This window comes from Amblyraja radiata, chromosome 13, assembly GCF_010909765.2.
Source record: "Amblyraja radiata isolate CabotCenter1 chromosome 13, sAmbRad1.1.pri, whole genome shotgun sequence".
Lineage (NCBI taxonomy): Eukaryota > Metazoa > Chordata > Chondrichthyes > Rajiformes > Rajidae > Amblyraja > Amblyraja radiata.
This window is the reverse complement of record NC_045968.1, coordinates 37,857,693-37,881,493: the sequence shown is the minus strand read 5'-3', so window position 1 is coordinate 37,881,493 and position 23,801 is coordinate 37,857,693.

The window sequence follows — 23,801 nt, the reverse complement described above, 5'->3', positions numbered from 1 at the left end:
CATTAGGACTGTATCTTTCTGTTTCACCTGTTTAAGTGTCTGCCTAAATGCTCTTAAATATATTAATTGTATCCGATTCCACGACCAGATTTGCCAGAGTGTTCAGATATCAACCACTTTCTGTATAAAAAACCTTCCCCAAAAGATCTCTTTTAAAATTCCTTCCTGCCCAAATTAGCTGCGTTCAGTTTAATTTATCGCTGTGTGTACCGCGGTAAAATGAAAAATGTTTTCTTGCTTACTATCCAGTCAGCGAAAAGACGATACATGATTACAATCATGCCATTGACCGTGCACAGATACAGAATAATGGGAATAATTTTTAGTGCAAGATAAAGTCCAGTAAAGTCCGATTAAAGATAGTCCGAGTAGGTTAGGACTGTTGTTTAATTGTTGAAAGGCTGGTTCAGTTGCCTGATAACAGCTGGAACAAAACTGTCCCTGAATATGAAAGTATGCGTTTTCACACTTCTGTACCTCTTGCCTGATTGGAGAGGGGAGAAGAGGGAGTGACCGGAGTGAGACTGGTTCCTGATTATGCTGGAAGCCTTGCTGAGGCAATGTGATGTGTAGATGGAGTTATTGGAAGGGAGGATGGTTTGTGTGATGGTCTGGATTACGCCCACAAATCTTTGCAATTTCTTGCGGTCTTGGATGGAGCTGTTCCCAAACTATGCTGTGATGCATCCCGATAAAATGCTTCCTGGAGCTCATCTGTAGAAGTTGATGAGGGTTGTTGAGGACATGCCGAAAGTCCGAGGGGTTTAATTAGAGGGACACAGAGAGATAAGAGGCATACATTGAGTTAAATCTCAACTGGTGCTTTGACCATCCTTGTTGAGTGTGCTGCGCAGATTGAGTGGGAAGAGATTTAAGTTGAAACAATTTAACCGCCCCAAGACCTTCCCGTAAACTGCCAGCCCAAGATAAATAATTCTACGGACAGACTCTGGATGTTGATGAACTCCCATCCAAGGCCGGAGATTGTAAGCAGCACAACACAAAGGAAGGCCGCTGTGCCTGTACTGAAGGTGAGCAGGTACGGCGAAGGGTGAGGTGGGGGATCTTCCTGAATGAACCCGAACGCTCTGTGAGAAGGGAGCCTTGAGACTTGGTGGGGGGGGGGGGGAATGCAGCCTGACCAGAAATGGCTTGGGATTGGTCAAGGACAGGTCGGAGAGTGGACAATCCTCCCCAACACTGTACGGCAGGTGGTTAGTTCACCCTCTCTCAGCCAGCAGGTAGGATTTTACTCCCATTGTTAATCAAGAGTTTATCCTAGCTTAATTAATCTTAGTTTAATTTAGCTTAGTTTATCCAAAGCTATCCAAGCTTATACCTCTCCAAGTACAGGTACAATGTAGGATAGGTTTAGAGGGATGTGGGCCAAACACATACAGGAAGGACTTGTGTAGATGGGACATGTTGTTTGTTGTGGGCAAGTTGGTCCAAAGGGCCTCTTTTCAGGCTGTGAGACTCTATGACTAGTGCAATAGTAGTAATGAGGTAGGATTAGGGTTGTGCGGGTACACACCAGCGGTATGAACATTGACCTCTAATTTCAGGTAGTCCTTGCTTTCACCCTCCTTCCCTTCCCCTTCCCAGCCAGCTCTCCCACTGACAACTGTCTCCGCATCTTCATTTCTTCTCCCCCCCCCCCCACCCCACCCCACCCCCCACCGCCACATCACGTACTGAGGAACAGCGAAAAACTAGTGTAGTGTGCTAACCAGTCAGCCAAAAGACAATACAATCTGCCACAGTGTACAGATACAGGATAAATGAAATAATGTTTAGTGCAAGATTAAGTCCGGTGATGTCCAATCAAAGATCGTTCGAGAGTCTCCAAGATAGTAGCCTCAGGACTGCTCTCTAATTGTTGGTAGGATGGTTCAGTTGCCTGATAACAGCTGGGAATCATCTTGCGATGGTGAATGAAGGTTGTTGGCCGTGTCACCAGATATAACTATGCAGAAACCGTCAACAGTCAAGAATCTCTGCCCTGCTCTCCTTCAGAATCTGGCCTCCCAATATTGCATGTCCACCAGAGGGGGCTTTGGTTCAACAGCTCTTCCATAAGACATTGTCTCAGACAGAGCTGTAGAACTTCATCTCAGCATTGAGTGTCAACAATGCTTTTTTGGATTCAACTTGCATTCTGGAATGCAAATGGTTGCATTAAAGCCAACGGTTCTCTCATTCACATAATTCACCCACACTTGTGAAAGACGCAAAGTGCTGGATTAACTCAATGGCTAGACAGCATTTTAGTTTAGTTTAGAGATACAACATGGAAACAGGCCCTTCTGCCCACCGAGTCCACGCTGACCATCGATCACCCATATACTGAGCTACCTAAACAAAACAAGAGCTGCTGTTCTTCCATTTTTTGTGTGGCCTCATTCTGGCAATGGAGGAGGCCCAAGACAAAAAGGTTGGCATAGGAATGGGAAAGGGAATTAAAATGGTTAACAACCGGTAGATCCAATAGGCCTTGGCAGTCAGTGCACCTCTGAATATGCTGGGAATGAAGGAATATGGATCCCGTGCAGGCGGAGGAGATTAGTTTAACTTGACAACATATTTGGCATGGATATTGTGGGTCGAAGGGTCTATTCTTGTGCTATTTTGGTCTATGTAAAATTATATTTTGGTAGGTTTGAAATTATCTCAGTTAAGTTTAGAAATATAGCTGGAAACTGGACCTTCGGCCCACTGAGTAAGTGCCGACCAGTGATCACCCCGTACACTAGTAAGAGATTAGTGTGCAAAATTAGAGCATTTTGAATTGGGGATAGGGTATTGACATGGATAGAGAGCTGGTTGGCAGACAGGAAGCAAAGAGTAGGAATTAACGGGTCCTTTTCAGAACGTCAGGCAGTGACTAGTGCTGGGACATCGGGTATTTACAATATACTAGACTAAGTGGGACCCGTTGGGTCCCAGCATCACACAGGAGGGCTGGTCATCCAACACAATATTCCACCTCTCCACCAATTCTAATATTGGTGGCCAGTTGTGGGGGGGGCTTTCTGGAGCACTAGTATGGGTGTTGTGGGCTGAAGGGACTGGTTTCCAGAGGGCTAGTATGCAAATTGTGCGCCAAATGGATTCTTGGGCTGGCGTCTCAGTCAATCAAGCCTGTTGTGCTGGCAACTCACTCACTCACAGCTGGTGGGCTAGTAGTTGACTCACGGCTAATCCTTGAAATTCTATTTCAAGCAGGGTATAAGGCCACCAAATTCAAGTGCAGTTTCTTACCACTTCTAGCAGGGTGCAAGGCCACCAAATTCAAGTGCAGTTTCATACCTGGGGAGGGGGAAACTGCCTTTCAGGGTCCCTACCTGGTCGGAGAGGCAGCTTTTCTCCGGGCTGCAGCTTCGACCCGTCCTCGCGGCCTACCAGCGGGCCTGGAGCGGCGGTTCCTGTCGCGGACCGCCCAGAACCTCGGCTTCGGCGGCGGCACAGCGCTGGAACGCTATCGTGGAGCGGGTGATGCCTTGCCTGGGTCGCCGCGCTGGAGCTCCGGTGAGCTGAGACCGCCGGGTAAAACATCGCGGTGCTGCGGGACTGTGGAGCGGCCAGCTGCGGGCGGCGGCACCGAACTTTACACCGGGAGCCTGGGATCTCGCGACGAGATCGCCAGTTGTGGAGCTCCAACCGGCGCGGCCTTGTCGGCTTCGGAAGCCGCGGCCTCCAGTACGGAGGCGGCCGTTCCAGGGTTCCCATGCCGCTGTGAGGACTCTCCCGACGCCGGAGCACCACCACCCGGCGAGAACGGCCAGGAACATCGGGCCTCCGTAGAGGCAACTGTGGAGGCCTCAATAGGCCCGACCATGGGTGAACTGGGGTTGGGAACTGGACTTTGTGCCTTCCCTCATGGTGGGAGCCATTATGGGGGGGATGTTCTTTGTGTTTAAGGCGCTCATTGGTGTTATGTCTGTATTCTTTCTTTTTTTGTGTGCTGCAAAATGGCAAAAAGTATTTCACTTCATTACACCTCGGTGTATGTGAATGTGACCAATAAAATACCTTTGATACCTTTGATACCATTTGAAGTAGGGTGCAAAGCCACTAAAGACAGCGAGTCGTGACCTCTCCCTCCTCCATCTTGCAGAGACTGAGCCACACCCACATTTCCGGGTTTTATAACCCCTCCCCCCCCCCACCGGAAAAGTTGAGGCTTTCATGGAATGATTCACAGGAGAGAGATTCTCAACATTTAAAAAAAAACTAATAACACTTTTATTTTTCATTGATGGGAAGAATTCTCTGCATCTGCTCAGCGGAGGGGGACTGAGTAAGATGGCCAAAAATCACAGCCGTAAGTGGTAGCGTTTTATCTAAAATCAATATACAGTGCAAACAGGAAGTAAGTGCATTTACAGTAGTGCCTTTTAACTTCAAGCCAAAGCACCCAAGCCACCATTTGCAGTAAGTAGTGCATTTCAACTCATGCCACCATTTGCAGTAAGTAGTGCCTTTCAACTTCAAAGCTCCCAAGCCACCATTTGCAGTGTGGCGCCTTTCAACTTCAAGCCAATGCACCCAAGCCACCATCTGCAGTAAGAAGTGCCTTTCAACTTCAAACCACACCCAAGCCATCATTTGCAGTAAGTAGTGCCTTTCAACTTCAAGCCAAAGCAATCAAGCCACCATTTGCAGCAAGTAGTGCCTTTCAACTTCATGCCACCATTTGCAGTAAGTGGTGTATTTCAACTTCAAGCCACACCCAAGCCACACCCAAGCTACCATTTGCAGTAAGTAGTGCCTTTCAACTTCAAGCCACACCCAAGCCACACCCAAGCTACCATTTGCAGTAAGTGGTGTCTTTCAACTTCAAGCCACACCCAAGCTACCATTTGCAGTAAGTAGTGCCTTTCAACTTCAAGCCAAAGCAACCAAGCCACCATTTGCAGTAATAGTGCCTTTCAACTTCAAGCCAAAGCTCCCAAGCCACCATTTGCAGTAAGTAGTGCTTTCAACTTCATGCCACCATTTGCAGTAAGTAATGCCTTTCAACTTCAAGCCAATGCACCCACGCCCCCATTTGCAGTAAGTAATGTATTTGAACTTCAAGCCATTGCACCCAAGCCACCATTTGAAGTAAGTAGTGCCTTTCAACTTCAAGCCACACCCAAGCCATCATTTGCAGTAAGTAGTGCCTTTTAACTTCAAGTCAAAGCTCCCAAGCCACCATTTGCAGGAAGTAGTGCCTTTCAACTTCAAGCCACCATTTGCAGTAATAGTGCCTTTCAACTTCAAGCCACCATTTGCAGTAAGTGGTGTCTTTCAACTTCAAGCCACACCCAAGCCATCATTTGCAGTAAGTGGTGTCTTTCAACTTCAAGCCACACCCAAGCCACCATTTGCAGGAAGTTGTGCCTTTCAACTTCAAGTCAAAGCTCCCAAGCCACCATTTGCAGTAAGTAGTGCCTTCCAACTTCAAGCCAAAGCAACCAAGCCACCATTTGCTGTAATAGTGTCTTTCAACTTCAAGCCAAAGCAACCAAGCCACCATTTGCAGTAATAGTGCCTTTCAACTTCAAGCCAAAGCTCCCAAGCCACCATTTGCAGTAAGTTGTGCCTTTCAAACTCATGCCACCATTTGCAGTAAGTAGTGCCTTTCAATTTCAAGACACACGCAAGCCAAGCCAACCAGGGGGGGGGGGGGGGCTTTCTGGAGCGATAGTATGAACCATTTTAGAACCAAGAGACATTTGTTTTGCAAGCTTTAGAACCAATAGACTTTTTTGCAAGCTTTAGAACCAATAGACTTTTTTTGCAAGCTTTAGGACCAATAGAGACATTTTGCAAGCTTTAGAACCAATAGACATTTTTTGCAAGCTTTAGAACCAATAGACACTTTTTTTGCAAGCTTTAGAACCAATAGACACTTTTTTGCAAGCTTTAGAACCAATAGAGACACATTTTGCAAGCTTTAGAACCAATAGAGACACATTTTGCAAGCTTTAGAACCAATAGACATTTTTTTGCAAGCTTTAGAACCAACAGACATTTTTTGCAAGCTTGAGAACTAATAGACATTTTTTGCAAGCTTTAGAACCAATAGACATTTTTTGCAAGCTTTAGAACCAATAGATATATTTTTTGCAAGCTTTAGAACCAATAGACATTTTTTGCAAACTTTAGAACCAATAGAGACACTTTTTTGCAAGCTTTAGAACCAATAGACATTTTTTTGCAAGCTTTAGAACCAATAGACATTTTTTGCAAGCTTTAGAACCAATAGACACATTCTGCAAGCATTTTAGAACCACTAAGGGCACTTACATTTGAGTGGACATGTGTTCAGTGTTGTTCACAGCTCAGAGAAACGTGACCCTCTGCCTTCCTCCAGCTAGCAGACACTGATTGAGGCACACCACTTCCTGGTTTTATAGTCCCTCCCCCCTGCCGCCAGCGGGGGTAGCAGAGAGAATGGGGAATTTTGTAAAAACATTAATATATCTGTCATTTTTAATCGACGGTAAAAATCCTCGGCACACATGTGGCGGAGGGGGGCTCTGAGCAAGGTGGCCAAAAATGACGGCCGTAGGTGGCGGCGTTCTCTCGGAAATCCGGTCAAGAACAGAGTTTTAGTAATATAAGAATAAGATAGATAGATATATATGAACGATTTAGACAAGGGAATTAAATGTGACATCTCCAGGTTTGTGGAGGACACAAAGCTGGGTGGCACTGTGAGCTGTGATGAGGATGCTATGAGGCTGCAGGGTGACTTGGATAGGTTGGATGAGTGGGCAGATGCATGGCAGATGCAGTATAATGTGGATAAATGTGAGGTTATCCACTTTGGTGGTAAGAACAGGAAGGTAGATTATTATCTGAATGGTGTCAGATTAGGAAAAGGGGGAGTGCAACGAGACTTGAGTGTGCTTGTACATCAGTCACTGAGAGTAAGCATGCAGGTACAGCAGACAGTGAAGAAAGCTAATGGCATGTTGGCCTTCATTGCGGGGGGATTTGAGTTTAGGAGCAGAGAGTTCCTACTGCTGTTGTACAGCACCCTGCTGAGACCACACCTGGTGTATTGTGTGCAATTTTGGTCTCCAAATTTGAGGAAGGACATTATTGCAATTGAGGGAGTGCAGCGTAGATTCACCAGGTTAACTCCCGGGATGGCGGAACTGACATTTCATGAAAGAATGGGTCGACTGAGGTTGTATTCACTGGAATTTAGAAGGATGAAAATATTCCCGATGTTGGGGTAGTCCAGAACCAGGGGTTACAGTTTAAGATTAAGAGGTAGGCCATTTAGGACTGAGATGAGGAAAAATTTCTTCACCCAGAGAGTTGTGAATCTGTGGTATTCTCTGCCGCAGAAGGTAGTGGAGGCCAATTCACTGGATATTTTCAAAAGATTTATCTCTTAAGGCTAAAGGAAATAAAGGGATATGGGGAAAAAACAGGATTTTAGATGATCAGCCGAATAGCCTACTCCTGCACCTATGTTTCTATGTTTCTACCCTACACGCAAGGGGATGATTTACAGGAGACAATTAACTTACAATGCTGCTCGTCTTTGGAATGTGGGAGAATACTGGACCACCCGGAGAAAACTCATGTGGTCAAGGGGAGAATGTTTAAACTCCACAAGACAGCACCCATGGTCAGGATAAAGCCCAGGTGTCTGGAGCTGTAAGGCAGCAACTCTACCACTGCGCCACTGTGCCACTCCATCTGTTTCTGATGGTACAGCATGGAATAATAATAATTATAATTATAATAAAAATTAAGAGCACTGGGGTTAAAAAACACATTTAATATTAAACTCAATTGTACTCATTCCGAATTTAAAAAGTTGCCACGTTTGACTTTGGGGCATTGTAATTGCCCTGTTAGGTGTTCGCTGGAAGGGCCATGAAATTAAACTAGGCTTCTGTAGCTCATTTGTCAATCGGACTGAGAATTATAAACCCGTGATGCCACATAATCTGCATTAACACAAATGCTCCTAGCTTTAATCTGCCACAAATGTTCATTCCGTTGAACAAGGCACCAAGCAATGATCCATGCCTCCCGGGCAAATGCATAAGAAAATGGGGAACTATTTTGTAAAGGAACATTGGAGTTCTCCTTGAAGTCATAGTCAATGACTCAGATGTTCTCACAGCATGGAAACAGGCCCTTCGGCCCAACGTCCACACCAGCCAACATCTCCCATCTACACTAGTCTCACCTGCATGCCTTTGGCTCATATCCCTCTGAACCTATCCTATCCATGGTCCTGTAAATATGTTTCTCAAACATTGGTATAGTACCTGCCCCAACTACCTCATCCGGCAACTCGCTCCATACATCCACTACACTTTATTCAAATAAATTATCCCTCTGGTTCCTATTAAATCTTTCCCCAGTCACCTGAAACCTATGTCCTCTGGTTCTTGATTCCCCTATTCTGGGCAAGAGACTCTGTGCCTCTACCTGATCTACTCCTCTCATGATCCTCTCAAGTCCTTGAATCTTAATATTTTCTGTATTCTTCTAATATACAGGGCGGCACAGTGGCGTAGCGATCGAGATACAGTGCCAGAGACCCATGTTCAATCCGGACTATGGGTGCTGTCTGTATGGAGTTTGTACGTTCTTCTTGTGATCTGCGTGGGTATTTACCGAGATCTTCGGTTTTCTCCCACACTCCGAAGGCTTACAGGTTTGTAGGTTAATTGGCTTGATATAAAGGTAAATTGTCCCTAGTATGTAAGATAATGTGTGGGGATGGCTGGTCAGTGTGGACTCGGTGGGCAGAAGGGCCTGTTTCCAAGCTGTACCTCTAAACTAAATTACTCTAAATTAAACCAGTTATATTGGCAAAACAGTAAAACATCATCCAGATACTCCATTTTCCAGCATCTGCAGTCTCCAGGATTTCTGTTTTACTGGTCCATTGCAAAATATCTGCAAGTCATAAAGTCGTTTGAAGTAGATTTTCCCCTTTCTTCTGTGGGAATCAGCCTCTGCTTATCTGCTCCTTATCCATGTTCTTACTCTAGATTCCAGCAGTCTCTTGTGACTCCAGTCAAACATCACCCCTGGTCAACAGACTGTTACCTGTATCGTCACCTGTGCACAATGCACTCTATTTTTAATATTACAAAATTACTTGTCTTCACCTTCATAGTCATGGAGTTATACAGCACGGAAAGAGGCTTTTCGGCCCAGCTGATCCATGCCGACCAAGAAGCCCCATCTAGGATAGCCCCGTTTTAACGATACGTGAAACAATACAGCGTTGAAACAGGCAATTTGGCCAATTGAGTCCATGTCAACCAATGATCACCTTTTCACCAGTTCATTCCTAAGTACTAGGGTCAATTTACAGAGGCCAATTAACCTACAAACGTGTACGTTTTTGGAACGTGAGAGGAAACCGGAGCACCCGGAGAAAACTCACGCAGTCAGGATCAAACCATGTTCTCTGGTGCTGTAAGGCAGCAACTCCACCACTGTGCCACCGTGCTGCCCTCTATGTATTGACTGTGCCACCCACATATATTGACATCGGAATATTAATGTCTTATAATCTGTTAGTAATATTCTAACATTTGGAGAAAGCACAAAGATTTACGCCCAGATGACAAATATTAAAGGATGAGTAATGTTCAAAAGATTTGGACCAACTTGGCAGATGGCTCAGGGCAAGCAGATGGATTTGGATTTTGATGTGAATGAAGCCAATACCTCTTAGAGCCAAAAAATGATACTTTGCAATGTTGTACAGGAAAGAGGCCACTGATATCTTTCCATTTACAGTATGTGGAACATTTCCCAATCCCAGGACATCTCAAAACAGTTTTACCTTTGAGAAAATAAAGTTATTTTGAAGTGTAATCACTTTTGAGATAATGACTGATGGAAAATCACTTTGGATGGCATTCAGTAAGCATGGCTTTGTGTGTAGGAAATCGGGTTTCACAAATCTGAGAGTTTTTTGAAGAGGTAACCAAGATTGAAGAAGGCTAGTTGGTGGACATTGTCTATATGGACTATATTAAGGTATTCGACAAGGTCCTGCATTTGATGCTAATCTGAGAGGCTAGATCACATTGGATCCAGGCTGAGCTGGCAAATTGGTTACAAGGGTGGCACAATGGTGCAGCGATTTACAATGCTGCCTTACAGCGCCTGGTTCGATCCTGACTATGGGTGCTGTTCCGAGTGTGGGAACACAGGAGGCTATGGTACGTCCACATTTGGTTTGAGAGGCTTGTTTCGATGCAGTATGATCTGTGACAAAAAAAGTGCTGGAAACACAAAGAAGATCTGTGGAATTCCCTGCCACAGAAGGTAGTTGAGGCCAGTTCATTGGCTATATTTAAGAGGGAGTTAGATGTGGCCCTTGTGGCTAAAGGGATCAGGGGGTATGGAGAGAAGGCAGGGATGGGATACTGAGTTGGATGATCAGCCATGATCATATTGAATGGCGGTGCAGGCTCGAAGGGCCGAATGGCCTACTCCTGCACCTATTTTCTATGTTTCTATGTAAGATCAGGCACCATCTGTGGAAAGCTAAGCAGAGCTACCACTTCAGGTCAATAGTTTTCAACAAAATGTATAAAGATCATGAATGTGATAAGGTGACACAAACATCACCTATCCACGTTCACCAGAGACGCTGCCTGACCTGCTGAGTTGCTCCAGTACTTTGTGTTATGCTCAGGATTTCCGGATCTACAGTTCTTTGTGCTGATACAATTCTATGTTTCTCTCATAATCACTTTGTTGCTTGCACGCGCATTAGATCTGGAATGGGCCAGTTTTCTAAGGCAACTGCATTTCGCGGTACTTAATTAGTTGTAGTGCATCTTGCAGCATCTGAGGTGATGAAGCATGCTATATGATCACAAACTTTCACATTTATAAAGCCTGTTCAATGGTGCCGAATGCAGGAACAAGCAAAGTACAGGATTGATAGAACATCCACCAACAAACCCATGCCAATGGGGGGGAGGACGCCAAGAGCAGAGGGGGACCCGCGCTGCCAACAGCAAGGAGGGCTGCCAGGAGCGACCAGGCAGGGGGCCACTGAGTGTGTGGGGGAGCCCGCGTGGGGTGGGGGCAGGGGGTTGCCAAGAAAGAAGGGGGACCTGGGAGGACAGCGGGTGCTAAGAACGGAGACCTAGTGGAGGGGAACCGCCATGAACAGAGGGAGAACAGGCAGAGGGGGATGGGAGGGGGCACCAAAACTGAATGGAGGACCCGGCGGGGGAGAGGGAGGGGGTGGGGGAGGGGCACCGAGAACAAAATGGAACACGGCAGGGTGGGGGAGGGGCCACAAAAGAACGAAGGGGGACCAGGCAGGCCATCTGCGGGCCACATGCAGCGGAAAGCTTGGCCGTAGATAAAAGTGTTCTAAATTCGTGTACTGCTTGGGTGAAGTCTGCTGTTTGATTATATGTGGGTTGTGTACAGAACAAGGCATTTCACTGTACCCAGGTATATGTGACTGTAAATAAGCTCTTCTAAGCTCCCCCCCCCCCCCCCCCCCCAGTCTAGTTCAGTCAATAAAGCACTGATTCAAGCACTAGAACAACTAATCTTTTTTTTTGCATTGCACAACACATTCCCCTATACGATACCTAAACCACTGCGGGTTTGATCCTTGCATCTTCCTGGCCAAGCCCTTCAGTCTTGTGCAAGCAAAAACTCTCCAAAAGGTCACGCAGTCCGAAGCGCTCTTCCAGAAGATCGACAAAGAATCTCGTGGGGGCTACCTTTTATAGGTCCCCAAACCTTGAGGGGCCGATCGACAGAGGGGTGGTCTCTTTACAATCCAATCAAACATATTAATTACAACAATACATTATTGACAGTTACCCAGACTAATAACAGAATCTCCCTTACATTGTTTCAGGAGAAGCTTCTGGAAGAAGCTAACTTAACTTGAATAATGCAACATTTACCCTGGAATCCAAACAAACCTGCCAGGTGCTCAACACTTTGGCCAATCTACAAACAGCAGGGTAACTGTCTAGCAACATTATTTACAATATGTACAATGCTGTTTGCAGTAATCCAATCATCATATCAATGCATTGTACACTTCCTTGGAGGTCCTCCGTAGAAATCACATTCATTCTGTCAATTGAAGCTGGAACACTGATCTGGGCCCTCGACTTACTGGCACCATTCAGAAGCTTGTCTTATTTCTGCAGAGTACATCAGACTTGAACAAAATGGCCTAACAATACATGAGTCCTTACTAAATGTTGGTGCTATTACTGCTCTGTTTTAGCCAGGATTTACATGACAATAACGTATCCTTGAATCATTGAAACATCGAATCCAAATGGCACCAGAGTTCCCTGAAAGAGGAGCTGATTGATAATTTAATCAATATATTCACAAACCAAGCAATGTTTATTTCTGGAGAAATGGAGAAATGAAACAAAGCAAGGCTGGAGCTCCTGATACAGGGGTTTGGAAATATCGACTGGGCAATGTTGCGGGAGCACTTTTGTGTGAAAATTAAACGCTGAATCGTCTGCAGATGGTCTGCAGATCCAACACTGATTTTCCGGCACCCTTGGTTCCAGAGCCTTTCAGGATTATTAATTTATCAGACCAACAGAGGTCACAGCCTCTGAGACAAGTGCAATGGTAAAGGAACGATCCGCCTGGGCTGCTGAGGGACCAAGATACCGGCTCTAGGAACAGATCTGCTGGTCCGGCTGGGCAGGGGTTCCAGAGCCCACGTCGCAGGGGGTAAATTTAGCCCGCTGATTGGCGGCGGAAGTCCAGATGAGGGAGAGATCGGCTGCCTCACCCAGCCTGGGCACCACATTTTCGGGGGGTTCTTCGGCAGGGGATTTCAAGTGCACTCTGGTAATTTTGCCTGGATTAAAGGAGGTGCTGGACCATCAGTTGCAGGAAAATTGGTGAAAACCTATGGTTTTCATGAAATGCAAAATATAACTTTTTATTTAATTTGTGTTTTTTAAGGTTGTGTGCATTGAGAGAAAGACCAGGATTATTGCCCAATCCTGAACAAGATAGTTCAGAGCCGACCAGATTGCTATGGGTCTGAATTCACATAGGCCAGACAAAGTAAGGACAACTGACTTCCATCCTTAAAGGAAATTTGTGGATTAGGTGAGTTTTTAATAATTTAGTGCTTTGATTTCTTCAACCATATTGTTTTATAAGTAGAGAAACATAAAATGCTGGAGTAACTCAGTGGGTCAGGCAGCTCCTTTGGAGAAAAGGTATAGGTGACGTTTCAGGTCGAGACCCTTCTTCAGACTGATTATTAATTAAATTTAAACTCCACAGTGAGTCTGAACTCATTTCTAGGTCATTAATCTGGATCTCTTGGTTGCTTTAACCACAATACCACCAGTAATCCTAGTACATTGGTTAAACAATGCCAGATTGTAAAGAAGGTAGACAAAAATGCTGGAGAAACTCAGAGGGGTGAGGCAGCGTCTATGGAGCGAAGGATGTAGGCAATGTTTCGGGTCGAGACCCTTCTTCAGACTGATGTGAGGGTGAGGGGGGGGGGGGGTGGGAAGAAGAAAGGAAGAAGCGGAGAGTGGGCTGAGTGAGAGCTGGGAAGGGGAGGAGAAAGCAGGGACTACGTGAAGTTGGAGAAGTCAATGTTCATAACGCTGGGGTGTAAACTACCCAAGCGAAATATGAGGTGCTGCTCCTCCAATTTGCGGTGGGCCTCACTCTGGCCAGGGAGGAGGCCCAGGACAGAAAGTTCGGATTCGGAATGGGAGGGGGAGTTGAAGTGCTGAACCATCGGAAAATCTGGTTGGTTATTGCAAATAGATGTTTGCATGAACCATTCTAGTTCTTCGGGTAAAGGAGGTGTTGGGTGAAACGATTGCTAAGCCTACGCTTGGTCTCACCGAAGTTACAGTCTTAACCAGATTGTAAAGAGATTATTTTGTTATTCATACATGGCATATTCTGGTATAGAGAACGGAAACCAGGCCTAATTCTGGTTGGCCCGTTACAGGAAGAATGTGGAAGCTTTGGAGAGGGTGTGGAAGTTATTAGAGGGTATTTCCTATAAGGAGAAGTTGGACAAACATGGAATGTTTTTCCTGGAACGCTGCCTGACCCGTTGAGTTACTCCAGCACTTTGTGTGCTTTTTTTTGTAAACCAGCATTTGCAATTCCTTGTTTTTACCATGAAACTAGATGTTTGCATGAACCATTCTAGTTCTTCGGGTAAAGGAAATAAATCTTATTCCATCTGGACTACATAAGGTACCTCAGAAATGGCGTTGCATTGAGTTGGATCATAGCACGGTGAATCCACATATTACAGGGGCTATATTGGAGCTGGAAAGAAGGACATTACCACCCATTTACTCAACTTCTCAATGACACTTGGTTGCACGGTGGCGCAGCGGTAGAGTTGCTACCGTATAGCGCCAGACCGTACAGCGTTGTCTGTATGAAGTTTGTACGTTCTCCGTGTGACCGTGTGGATTTTCTCCGGTGCTCTGGTTTCCTCCTACACTCCAAAGACGTACAGGTTTGTTGGTTAATCGACTTCGAGAAAAATTGTAAATTGTCCCTAGTGTGTAGGATAGAGCTCGTGTACAGGGTGATCGCAGGTTTGCGGGGGCGTGGTGGGCTGAAGGGCCTGTTTCCATGCTGTATCTCTAAAGTTCAATGTCTTAAATCTGGTCTACATTAAGTGCCTTCAGAAGTGGTCCTGCTTCGAATTAGTTCATAGCATCGTTAATCCATACACTACAGGAGCCATGGTGGAGCAGGAAAGAGGAACTTCACCATCCATTTGCTCAACTTCTCAATACCATGTATTTTTCTTTGCAGAAGGATATGTAGCCCAAACTTGTTCACAGGATGTGGCCTTTACAGGCAAGTCCAGCCTTAATTGTAGTTCAGCTGGTTAAAAGTCACCACATTGCTGTGGGTTTGTAGTCACAAATGTCGTAGGGCATGGATATATTGGTGGTGAAGCCAGTATCTATCCTGCCCTCTCTCTGCTGTTCAGCTACATGAGTACCTTAGCACCTTAGAGGGGGCAGATGTGTTAGATCTGGAGTCACGTACAGCCCAGAAAAACAGCCAAGTTTATACCTTGGAGAGCAGTGAATTGGGCGGCACAGTTGCACAGCAGTAGTTGCTGCCTTATAGCGCGAGAGACTCGGGTTCGATCCTGACTATGAGAGCTGTCCATAAATCGAAGATAGACACAAAATGCTGGAGTAACTCAGGCAGCATCTCTGGAGAGAGGGAATGGGTGACATTTCGGTTTGAGATCCTTCTTCAGATAGAACTGGTGTATGGGTGATCGCTGGTCAGCGTGGACTCGGTGGGCTGAAGGGGCCTGTTTCCATGCTGTATCTCTAAAGTCTCAATCATTAGGTGAACCAGATGGATTTTAACACAGGCCCTCGTTTGATTCTAGGTTACCATTACCATGTTAACTTTTCATTGCAAATGCGTTTAATGAATTTACCAATGTTTCTGTGATGCATGAATTCCAATCTTTGGATCATTCACATTGAACATAGAATAGTACAGCACAGGAACAGGCCCATTGGCCCACAATGTTCATGCCTAACATGTTGCCACATTAAACTCTGCCTGCACGTGATCCATACTCCTCCATTCCTGGCATATCCATGTGCCTATCTAAAAGTTAATATGCCACTGTGATATCTGCCTCCACCACCACTCCTGGCAGCATTTTCCAGGCACCCACCACTCTCTGTGTTAAAAAAAACTTGCCTTGCACATCTCCTTTAAACTTTGCCCCTCTTACTTTAGAGCAATACCCGCTAGTCTTTAACATTTCCACCTTGGGGGAAAAAGGCTCTGACTGTTTACACTACATCTATCTTCTATCTATTTATCTATCTATTATATAAAACTGTGTGCCTGCCGGCGTCCGGCGTCCATCCGTCCGGCTGCCGGCTGCCTTTCTTCCTTTGATTCCTTGCTACGCTGAAACCAGACGCAGAATCGCCGAGATCTTTTCCATTTCGGTAGAGATTTCACTTTTCTTTCAAAGTATCCACTCCTGATTACATTTCGTCGTGTTTATGTACACATTTTAAATCAAATCCTTCTCCCCCCCCCCCCAATATTTCAAAAAATACTGGCTTCTCACCCATAGAAGCAGCCCCAGCCCCAGCCCCTGGTGAACGTTCCATTGTGTGATGTCACAATGCCCGATGCTCACAGATGTCCAATCGGAATGGATCCATTTACATATGCCTTTGCAGGAGCCCCAGCCCATGGTGAACGTTCCATTGTGTGATGTCACAATGCCCAATGTTCACATATGTCCAATCGGAATGGATCCATTTACATATGCCTTTGCAGGAGCCCCAGCCCCTGGTGAACGTTCCATCGTGTGATGTCACAATGCCCAATGCTCAAAGACATTCTTGCCATAGAGGGAGTACAGAGAAGGTTCACCAGACTGATTCCTGGGATGTCAGGACTTTCATATGAATAAAGACTGGATAGACTCGGCTTGTACTCGCTAGATTTTAGAAGATTGAGGGGGTATCTTATAGAAACTTACAAATTCTTAAGGGGGTTGGACAGGCCTTAAGGGGGTTGGACAGGCTAGAGCAGGAAGATTGTTCCAGATGTTGGGGAAGTCCAGAACAAGGGGTCACAGTTTAAGGATAAGGGGGAAATCCTTTAGGACAGAGATGAGAAAAAACATTTTCACACAGAGAGTGGGTGAATCTCTGGAAATTCATCTTGCCACAGAAGGTAGTTGAGGGCCAGTTCATTGGCTATATTTAAGAGGGAGTTAGATGTGGCCCTTGTGGCTAAAGGGATCAGGGGGTATGGAGAGAAGGCAGGTACAGGATACTGAGTTGGATGATCAGCCATGATCATATTGAATGGTGGTGCAGGCTCGAAGTGCCGAATGGCCTACTCCTGCACTTAATTTCTATGTTTCTATGTTTCCCTCTCTTCACCCCTCTCCCTCTCCCACCCATCCCTCTCTCCCCCACCCCCCTTCCCTCTCTACCCTACCCCCTTCCCTCTCTCCACCCTTCCTCCTACCCCTCTGTCCCTCTTCCATCACTCCCCCTACCCCTCTCCTCCTCCCTCCCCACACTTCCACCTCTCGCCCATTCCCCCTCCACTCTCCCTCCCCACTCTTTCCCCTCTCTCCCCCCACCCCTCTCCCCCTCCCTCCCTCCCTCCCTCCTCCCCTCCCTCCCCATCCCCCCCTCCCCCACATCTCTCTCCCCATCCGCCTCTCTCACCCCCTACCCCACTCTCCTTTCCCTCCCAAATCTGTCCCGTTTCCTCCTCCTCCGCTCCCCTCCCTCCCCTCTTCTCACCCCCCCTCCCCCCACCTGTGTGTACGGGGGGTGGTTAATGTGAGTGTGATGCCGCAGCCCCTCCCCCCCCCCCCCCCCCCCGCAAACGCCGTTGGGGAAACAGACCCAACGGGTCTGCACTTGGTCTAGTTATTATATAAAACTGTGAGCCTGCCGGCGTCCGGCGTCCATCCGTCCGGCTGCCGACCGCCTTTCTTCCTTTGATTCCTTGCTACGCTGAAACCAGATGCAGAATCGCCGAGATCTTTTCCATTTCGGTAGAGATTTCACTTTTCTTTCTAAGTATCCGCTCCTCATTACATTTCGTTGTGTTTAAGTACACATTTTTAATGAAATCCTTCTCCCACCCCCTCCCCCCCCCCAATACTTCAAAAATAAACTGGCTTCTCACCCATAGAAGCAGCCCCAGCCCCAGCCCCTGGTGAACGTTCCATCGTGTGATGTCACAATGCCCGATGCTCACAGATGTCCAATCGGAATGGGGTCATTTACATATGCCTTTGCAGGAGCCCCAGCCCATGGTGAACGTTCCATTGTGTGATGTCACAATGCCCAATGTTCACATTTGTCCAATCGGAATGGATTCATTTACATATGCCTTTGCAGGAGCCCCAGCACCTGGTGAACGTTCCATCGTGTGATGTCACAATGCCCAATGCTCAAAGACATTGTTGCCATAGAGGGAGTACAGAGAAGGTTCACCAGACTGATTCCTGGGATGTCAGGACTTTCATATGAAGAAAGACTGGATAGACTCGGCTTGCACACGCTAGAATTTAGAAGATTGAGGGCGGATCTTATAGAAACGTACAAAATTCTTAAGGGGTTGGACAGGCTAGATGCAGGAAGATTGTTCCAGATGTTGGGGAAGTCCAGAACAAGGGGTCACAGTTTAAAGATAAGGGGGAAATCCTTTAGGACAGAGATGAGAAAAACATTTTTCACACAGAGAGTGGTGAATCTCTGGAATTCTCTGCCACAGAAGGTAGTTGAGGCCAGTTCATTGGCTATATTTAAGAGGGAGTTAGATGTGGCCCTTGTGGCTAAAGGGATCAGGGGGTATGGAGAGAAGGCAGGTACAGGATACTGAGTTGGATGATCAGTCATGAGCATATTGAATGGTGGTGCAGGGAATGGCCGAATGGCCTACTCCAGCACTTAAATTCTATGTTTCCCTCACCCCTCACCCCTCTCCCTTTCCCACCCATCCCTCTCTCCCCCACCCCCCTTCCCTCTCTACCCCACCCCTTCCCTCTCTCCCCCCGCCCCCGCCCCCTACCCCTACCCCTCTGTCCCTCTTCCACCACTCCCCCTACCCCTCCCTCCCCACTCTTCCACTTCACTCCCCTTACCCCACCCCTCTCCCTCCCCCACCCCTCTCTCTTCCCCTCCCTTCCCCTCTCTCCCCCACCCCTTCCCCTACCCCTCTGTCCCTCTTCCACCACTCCCCCGTCCCTCTTCCACCACTCCCGCTACCCCTCTACCCCTCCCTCCCTCCCTCCCAACTCTACCACTTCTCTCCCCCTTCGCTCCTTCCCCTCTCCCACTCCTCACCCCTCTCCCTCTCCCATCCTTTTCTCTCCCACCACCCTTCCCTCTCTACCCCACCCCCTTCCCTCTCTCCCCCTCCCCCCTTCCCCCTATCCCTCTGTCCCTCTTCCATCACTCCCCCTACCCCTCTCCTCCTCCCACCCCTCTTCCACTTCTCTCCCCCTTCCCCTCCACTCTCCCTCCCCACTCTTTCCCCTCTCTCCCCCCACCCCTCTCCCCCCCTCTCCCTCCTCCCCTCCCTCCCCATGCCCCCTCCCCCACATCTCTCCCCCCATCTGTCACCCCCTACCCCGCTCTCCTTTCCCTCTCAAATCTGTCCCGTTTCCTCCTCCTCCTCCTCTCCCCTCCCTCCCCTCTTCTCACCCCCCCCCCCCCCCATCTGTGTGTTTGGGGGGTGGTTAATGTGAGTGTGATGCCGCAGCCCCCCCCCCCCCCCGCAAACGCCGTTGGGAAAACAGACCCAACGGGTCTGCACTTGATCTAGTACACTATAAAATAGGGTTAACTGTATTTCAAATCATAAAAGATTGCAGATTCTAGCATGTTAAATTAATTTATAATCTACCTGGTTCTAAATGTATCTAATTAATATCTTCAGGCTGAACTCGAACAGACTGGAGAAGTTTGATGATTAGAAACATACAGCGAGGCATCTTTAACAATTCACTCCGCTGTGACTCTAGCGCTCTGAAAGCAAGTAAGTCCATCTTATTGTAAAAGGTACGCTTTCCATGTGACTCTTCCTCCCTCCATGAATGATTAATAAAGAGCAAATCTCCCTAATGCATGTTATTTTTATACAGGTTTGCTTAATAGGCCCATAAAGTAAATGTATGGATGGGCCAAAAAGAATGATCTTGCAGTCAAATTCGAAGCTAAAGACATTGATGGGACGAATCCCCGATAGAAACTTTAGTTGTGACTCTGCAACTACAAACTCTGCCAAAATAAATAGAATGGCAAAGTATGAACAGAATTTGTAGCCTGTTTTTATTTCTATAATTGGTATAATTCTCTGAAGGTCTGTGATTAAAATAGAATGTGAATTGGAATCATGCTTTGGATTAGAGTTGCTTACTCTATTTTGCTTTGGAACCAAGTAAAAGTTCTGAGCCCAACAGCTGTATGTTTTACATACTTCCTTTAGACTTTAGACATACTTTATACTTCATACATTCAGCACAGAAACAGGCCCTTTGTCCCACCGAGTTTGTGCTGACCAGCGATCGCCCTGTACACTAATCTACACGCACATGGGCTAAATTTTTTTTTACAATTTACCAAAGTCAATTAACCTACAAATCTATATGTCTTTGATGTGTGGGAGGAAGCAAAAACACCCAGAGTAAACATACTGTATTTGGTCACAGGGAGAACGTACAAACTCTATACAGACAGCACCCATAGTCAGGATCGAACATGGGATCTCTAGCGCTGTGGGGCAGCAACTCCGCTGCTGCGTCACTCAGCCACCTCTGTCTCTCTGTCAGCGCAGTTTCATGGTAGATACGATAGTGGCATTTCTGAGGCTTTTGGACTAGCCCATGGATATGCAGGGAATAGAACATAGAAAATAGGCGCAGTAGTAGGCCATTCGGCCCTTCGAGCCAGCATCGCTATTCAATATAATCCTAAATCAGAACCTGTTCCTGCTTGCTCCCCATATCCATTGATTCCATTAGCCCTAAGAGCTATATCTAACTCTCTCTTGAAAACATCCAGAGAATTGGCCTCCACTGCCTTACGTGGCAGAAAATTCCACAGATTCACAACTCTCTGGGTGAAAACGTTTTTCCCCATCTTTGTCCTAAATGGCCTACCCCTTATTCTTAAACTGTGACCCCCTGGTTCTGGACCCCCAACATCAGGAACATTTTTCCTGCATCTAGCCTGTCCAATACCCTAAGAATTTAATGTTTCTATAAGATCTCCTCTCATCCTTCTACATTCCAGTGAATATAAGCCTTTCATCATATGTCAGTCCTGCTTTCCACCTGTTGAATCTATGCTGCACCCCCTCAATAGAAAGAATGTCCTTCCTCAAATTAGGAGAGCAAAACTGTACACAATACTCCAGGTGTGGTCTCACCAGGGCCCTGTACAACTGCAGTAAGACCTCCTTGATGCTATACTCAAATCCTCACGCTATGAAGGCCAGCATGCCATTTGTTTTCTTCACTGCCTGCATGCTTACTTTCAGTGACTGATGTACAAGGACACCCAGGTCTCATTGCACCTCCCCTTTTCCTAATAATATGGAGAGATATGGATTATGTGCAGGCAGACGAGATTAGTTTAATTTGGTATCATTTTCAGCATGGACATTGTGGGCCGAAGGACCAGTTCTTGTGCTCTGGACTGTTCTAATGCTCTGGTTTTTGGCTGTTTTTCTGAGGCAGCATGAAGTGTACATGGAGTTGATTTGGGGGAGGCCCACTATTAACCATCTCAAATAGCTCTCTGTGAGCAACTTCATCGAAACCACTGGAGTAGTTCAAGGAGGCAGCTCACCACTAACTTTTCAAGTGTGATTGGCGAATGGCAATAAATAGGTTTTGTAGCAATGGACAGATCCCGAAAATAAATAGAAAGTAAATCCGACAACTCAGAGATTGGCACATCTTCAACACAGTGTCGTCATGATGAGATACTTAACATGAACCTATCCAGTTGCGCGTTGCTATTCACACGTGCTCTTGTTTATCAACTACACTTTAAGACTCCAGTGTGTGGTTTCTCATGTTATTGGCCATTTTATGCCAAGAGGTACAATGTGTTTTTCCTACCTAGAACATGGTGTGCTGGTGAGTGATGCTATTCACATCCATGTTCTACCACAGGAGGAAGATCCAATAAAGGACCTGGTGGTCAAATATGGCACAGTGGCGCAGCGGTAGAGTTGCTGCCTTTTGTGCCAGAGACCCGAGTTCGATCTTGACTAGGGGTGCTGTCTGTACGGAGCTTGCACGTTCTCCCTGTGACTGCGTGAGTTTTCTCCTGGTCCTCCCACACTCCAAAGATGTACAGGTTTGTAGGTTAATTGGCTTCGGTGAAGATTGTAAATTGACCCTAGTGTGTAGGATAGTTCTTGTGTATGGGGTGATCACTGATCGGCATGGACTCAGTGGGCCGAAGGGCCTGTTTCTGCGCTGTATTTCTAAACTAAACGCTGAATGGCCTAATTCTGCACCCATGTCTTCTGAAGTTATGAATGCAGGCACTGGAATTATTGACCGCTGCTTGCTTTGCAAGACAGAGTGGCAGCAAGATCAGACTTTGAAACAGGAAACCTCAGCACCACAGCAGTATATTAGAAATGGAAAGTTTTATAATCTGCCCAACAGTCTTTTACCACTTTGAGTCATTACTCATTTCCCTGCAGAGTGAAGTCAAAGCAAAGGCCTTTTGTTCAACTTCCTATTTTCTTTGCTTTCTCACTGTATCGTGCAGAGGAATGGATTATGTTCAGTGGCTGTACCAATCACAATGGCCGGCATTCTTTCGTCAGGAGGGGTTGTGAGTTAGAGACCTTCCTCAGGGCATGCACCCGTCAACTGGGCAAGTTGATACATGCTCACTCCCTCGCTCACTCACTCACACACTCTCACACGCACTCACTCTCACACAAACTCTCTCACACAAACTCTCTAACACACTCACACACACACACACTCACACAGACACACTCTCACACAGACTCTCTTACACAAACTCTCACACACAAATTCTCACACACACACTCTCTCACACACACTCACACACACTCACACTCTCTCACACACTCACACTCTCTCACACACACACTCACACACACTCACACACACACTCTCTCTTTCACACACACATGCACACACGCACGCAATCACACTCACGCTCTCTCACACTCTCTCACACACACTTCCTCATACGCACACACTTTCTCACGCACACACTCACTAGCTCACTCACACAAACACCCACACACACACCCATACCCACACACACACACTCGCACACTCTCCTATACCATCACAATGTTTGAGAACCATTTTGACTGATACATGAATAGGATAGGATTAGAAGGATGTGGGCCCAATGCCCATAGTGTAGATGAGGCATGTTGGTTGGTGTGGGCAGGTTGGGCCTGCTTCCACGTTGTATGACTTTATGACACTTTGACACACACACTCTCACACTCACTTATATGCACATTTTCACACAAGCACGCAGACAATTTTAGTTCTACTCATAGCAGAGTTTAAAACAAAGTGTCTGCTTCATGGGTTTGGCGTTGACCAATCGGGCAACCTGCATGTAACGCGTGCATCAGTGCTGACAATGCTGACCTGGGCAAAGACATTCACTTAAGCTTCCAATTAATTTTGAGCAATTTTGGGGAAAGAGTGTGGGCATTTTACCATTGCCTTGAGATACTTAAAGTAACTAGTCTAGGACTCAGAGATACAGGGGAGACCAGCGGTTTACTCCAACCCTATGGACACTGCTGTTCAGAGATCTCCTAAAGAGAGAGCATTCTCTGTCTCTTGCCTTCCAACAGTATGTTTAGTTTTGTTATTGTCATGGAGGTGGAATGAAAAGCTTTTTGTTGTGTGCTATCCAGTAAGCGGAAAGTCCTGAGCTACTATCTACCTCATTGGATTCAGTTGGACCATCTTCAATCAGCTCGGCATAACCTGCATTTTGAGCAGGCTTAAGTTTTGGGAGAAAAAAAGACACACTATGCTGGAGTAACTCAGCGGGTCAGGCAGCATCCCTGGAGAACATGAATGGCCGATGTTTTAGTGCCAGGACCTTTCTTCAGACTTGGGGAGTGATGGAACAGCTTCTTCCCCTCTGTTATCAGAAATTTGTACAGGTCTTCCATAAACTGGGATATTGTCCGATTCACCTCACCCCATTGCAGACATAGGACTTTGTCTATGAAACTGA